Source organism: Octodon degus, unplaced genomic scaffold, assembly GCF_000260255.1.
Source record: "Octodon degus isolate 3935 unplaced genomic scaffold, OctDeg1.0 scaffold00066, whole genome shotgun sequence".
Classification (NCBI taxonomy): domain Eukaryota; kingdom Metazoa; phylum Chordata; class Mammalia; order Rodentia; family Octodontidae; genus Octodon; species Octodon degus.
The window spans coordinates 10,542,487-10,547,358 of NW_004524642.1; the positions used below are offsets into that span (position 1 = coordinate 10,542,487).

The 4,872-nt window shown below is 41.0% G+C and overlaps 1 protein-coding gene and 1 non-coding gene across 2 annotated transcripts in view; both read left to right on the forward strand.

Moving 5' to 3' along the window:
- The window catches only part of LOC101585341 (1,4-alpha-glucan-branching enzyme), a 308,796-nt gene that overhangs the window by 62,712 nt on the left and 241,212 nt on the right, over positions 1-4,872 (forward strand). The window lies entirely within an intron of this gene.
- On the forward strand, positions 190-295 carry LOC111817676. Its single transcript, XR_002821815.1, has one exon. It is a non-coding gene; the product is annotated as a U6 spliceosomal RNA (small nuclear RNA).

Here is a 4,872-nt window from a genome sequence, read left to right on the forward strand (position 1 = left end):
TTTCCAGTTAATTTTGTTCTTTATTAAATTTCAAGTTGCCTAGTTAGTGTAATACGATCTTTACTTGGCATAAAAAAATGAAAATTTAATATTTTAAATTCTTGATAAAGAATAAGAAATGAGATAAGGGAGCCAGAGGAGAGAGGGAGGGCCTGGGAGCGAAGCGGAAGCGAATTAAAAAAAGAAACAGTGCTCGCTTCGGTAGCACTTATACAAAAATTGGAACGATACGGAGAAGATCAGCGTGGCCCCGCGCAAGGATGACACACAAATTCGTGTAGCGTTCCATATTTAAAAAAGAAAAAAGGAAACAAGATGTAGTATGTATGTATAACTATTCTCCAAGATGATTATAACCACTCTCCAAGATGAAAAAAAAAATGCCAATAAAATTAAAAAGATTCTTGTTGAGGGTTTGTTAAGGAGGAGATTCTATACTGCATTTTGGAGTTCAAAAATGAATGAGGTTTTATTTTTATTAAATTAGGAATTTGTATTTAAGTTAGTTCACCTAAGTTCTGTCTGATCAAGCTGGGCCTGGGCTGGGTGTGGAAGGGTCCCAAGGTTTTATTTTTACAATCAGAGAGTTAAGAGAGAAAACAAATAAGTCAATCTGGAGGAAGTAACGCGTACTTCGGTAGATGTAGGTTTAGGTTACGTGTGGGTGATGATCGCTGTTCTGGGGTGAGCAAGTTCGCTGAGTCAGCAATGCTGCGTGCGTAACCCATATTCCCAGACTCAGTGTGTATCAATAATGCACCTTTAGTTCTCATTCATTATAGATGGGTGACAGTGACTGCTTTTTAGACGTCTTAATAAAGGAAACGGAATAGAACTCAGATATTTTTCCTGAAGGATGAGGCCGCTGGTAAGTATGTCAGGGAGATTGCTGGAAATCATTGTCAGTCTTCGTAGCGTGAAAGGTATAAAGGCCGCTATGGGCCCATTCTTCTGTTTTAGATTCTGAGATGCCATCTCCTCCGTCCTGAGTGAGACCTCCGCCCGGCGTCTGTCATGCCCACTTCTCTGGGGTCTCGCTCCAGCTCCGTGCTGTTCACTGCTCTCACCTTGGCCTTCCGCCACAGTAACTCTGTTGAGCGCATCGCGTGTTCTAGTTTCTCTGCTCTAGTTTCTGGTCACCATGGAGCGAATTATAAAGTCATATAAGCAGTTGCTTTTTTAGATTTGTGGCCCTCAGCATTCCAGAGAATCTATTTGCATTCTTCCGAATCCACTCTTTCCTGTCTTCTTGTGTTAGGTTTGGCTGGGAAAATGATGAACGCACAATTTAAAGGAGAAGGCATAATATTGGTTCCTGGTCTCTGAGGTTTCATGCCCGTGCTCATGGGCTTCAAGGCAGGAGCGTCAGGGAGAAGGGTGAAGTAGAAAAAAAGTCTCCCTTCACTTGTCTGGGAAGCAAAGGCCTGGAAAGCATCCCATGGGATCTCCTCTCCAGAGCACCAGCCCTGTGGCCACCTCCTTTACTGTCGGGGTCCCCCGACAGCACGTTCAGCTGTGAGCACCAGCGGGTCGAACCACCCACAACCCAGGAGCTGTTTAACTTCTACCACCCTCTTTAGAATTCTTTATTTTTTTTTTGGCTGCTTTCTTATTCTTTATGGGAATAAAATTTGTCCCAGATTTTCAGAGAACATAGAAGCCGGCACAGGCAAAAACATTTATCATGTAGAAATGTTTTCCATAAAAAGATATTTGCATTTATTATTTTTATATGCTTTTAAAAATTAATGTAATTGAAGGCACACATACTTTGAAGCTTTCTCTTTTGTTTCCTTTTTTTTTTTTTTAAATGTATTTAGTACAGGGTCTATACAGATCCGACTCCTAGTGATCCTCCTGTTTTCAGCTTCCCAAGCACTGGGATTATAGGTGGGTACCACCACACCCAGTCTCAATAGCCATGTCAGTGTGCCCCTGGGGGTGGGGCCAGCATGGCAAGCCGGGGATCAAACCCTGGTCCCTGAGTCTGCCTAAGCAGGTGCTTTAATCCCCGGAACTATCTGGCCTGCCCTTCTTTGTCACCTTAATAATGTAAACCCAAAATTTATTTGCTTTTTCATGCATGAGACCCCCTTTGCTGCTTCCTTTCTGCATACTAAGTTGCTCTCAGGTCTCCTTCCTTAAACATGTGGGAATATGAAAGATAATCCTTCATTGAATTCTTTGTCCGCTCATAGAATGGTAGTGTACCTGTTGGTTACTGAACCTGTCTGTGCATGGCACAAATTAGGGAACGAAAAGAAATGCTGCTCCTGGATCTGATTCAGAACTTTGTGGTGGAGTCTACTGTTTTCTAATTATCATGTGATATGTGAAAAAATGATGCAAATGATCAGATTTAACAAGTTAGTGTATATAATTAAAGTCTAATATTTAATATAAATGTATGTATACATAATTACCTAGCTTAAAAATAAGAATATTTTGTATTAGGAATGATACAAAAGGAATAGATTGGACAAGGAATGGATTGAATTGTTTTAAGGTACTTTAAAAGTTTTCTGGTTTTTATTCTAAATAGTATAGTACTTATTTTGTAATAGCAGTAGAGAATAGTACCATCTTGAACGGTCACTCACTGTTGAATTGCTCCTCATCTCTCCTCTATATAGACATCTTTCTGTACTTGTGCCTGATCTTCCTGCAGTAATAGTTGCTATTGAGTTCATCTCATTTCTTTAAATTCTCTTCTTTCCTATTTTTTGTATTTTCTATCTTGTTTAAGTTAACCACCCAAGCGATAAATTATTTCTCTGCCACTCCTAATAGCTAAACATTGCCTCTGATCAACTTTGAAATAGGTTTCAAATGCACCCCCTCCACTTTTTAATATCTGTCTTCACTCTTGTGCAGGAGAGCCAGATGAGTATGAAGCCCAAGGAGGATGAGGAAAGGTTTCACTGAAACACCAGAGAGGAGAAACTGGACATGCAGTTGGGATTAGAAATTGAAGGTCACCTGCGTGACCTTTACCAAAGCATTTCTAAAATATTTTAGGGCCTCAATAAATATAAGAACCTAGAGGAACATGGAGGTACTAGTCAAAAGTTTGGGCTGTCAACAGTGGAATAATCACTGGATGCAAAATTAGATTATTGATACTATTCCAGCAAATGTTGCAGTTCATCATGTTTAAATGCTGAGAATTAAGAGCCTAAGCAGAGAGAATATTTGAAAACATTGGAAGACAGCTGAAAAAAAGATAAAAAGAACAAATGGAAACCAGCAGTTAGGCTTGAAGAAAAGAAAGGAAAAAAAAAAATGCTTCTTCTTCACCACCTAAAGGGAAGGAGGTAAAGTTGGCTGTGCATACTATAGGTTTGAAGGTAGAAAACTGCTGGAGTTGGGGTCCAACAGTTCTAGGTTTCACTCTGAAGTAGTAAACTCCCTTCTGCAAGGATGCAAGTTTATCACAGAACATACTGGAAGCTATTCATTAGGGGAAACAATTCACTCTCTGTGTGTGTATGTGTGTGTATCTGTGTGTCTGTGTGTCTGTGTGTGTCTGTGTGTGTCTTTCTCTCTCTCTGTCACTCTTTTGTGATTATTTTCCGTAATGCCTTAGGCTTCCATAAGGCTAGGCATGTTGTAAACAAAACCCAAAATACTTAAGACCTTTTAAGGTTGAATATCCAGGGTACAGCATGAATCAGTTACTTGTGTGGTCATGGTGTCTTGTCCTGGCATTGTGGTCCAATGGGTCCTGTGTTTTAACAAGCAGTTCGTTTGCTAGTGAGCTACTATGGACTCCTCTAACATTATTAAGCCTAAGTGCCCACTGTAGAATACAGCTCTGTGTTTCTGTAGAATTCATGTGTCTACATTTGCCATTCTGATGGCAGTTGGAAGTAGGGCCTTTGGGAGATAATTAGGTCATGAAGGGAGAACTGTCATGAACAAGAGCAGTCACCCTATAAGAAGAGACATATGAGAGATGGCTGCCTTCAGCATGTGAGTGTCCACCCTGACAGCAACTCTCTGCAGCCAGGGTGGGAGCCCCGACGAGGAGCCCCAATGTGCTGAACTTGTGCCAAAGCCTCCAGCACCAGGAGAAGTAAATACTTATTGTTTAAGCATCCAGTTTCTTGCATTTATTATAGCGACCCTCTCTAGGCCAGATACAATCTGCGTAGCTAGTGTATGTACAGCAGATAGTGTGCAGGACCCAGACTGTTCTGTATATATTGTACAAGGTAAAAGCACAGAGAAATAAACAGGAGGCAGAGCAGCAGGATTTAGATCCTGGGGATGTCATTTAGTAGCTCTGACATTTGCTCTTTGCTGCTCTCTCTCTTTGAGCCTGCTTCCTCATCTACCAAATGAATACTGTAATGCTTTACAGAACTTTTGAGAATAACTGAGTTAGGTACTGAATGTCACACCCTAAGGACAGTCCAAAACTACTTCTCCTGCAGACACTTTCATCCAAGACATCCTATTTTTAGTACTTTCAGTACCTCTTCTATTGGAGTAGAACTCTGTCATTAGTTTCCATACAGGCTCTATCCAGATTTTTAAGGGGAGTATTCTTTTAATAGTTCTAAGAGATATGTGCTTTAGAGCCTGGGATAAATTCGTGCTTCATCATCGTTAGGTTTGTATGCTGTGTTAGTAGTCATCCAGAAACTGACCACAAATGTGGACTCTAGAGAGAAAGTATTGATCCCTGGGCCTGTTGTGCTGGCCTTGTCCCTGGGGCATGTTGAGAAGGCACTTGAGACTGGGCGTGGTGGTACACGCCTGTAATCCCAGCTCTTGGGGGGCTGTAAACAGGTACGAGTCCGATTTGGTAGTGAGACCCTGAATACTCTGTAGACCCTTCCCTAAAATACATGTATATATATATATATA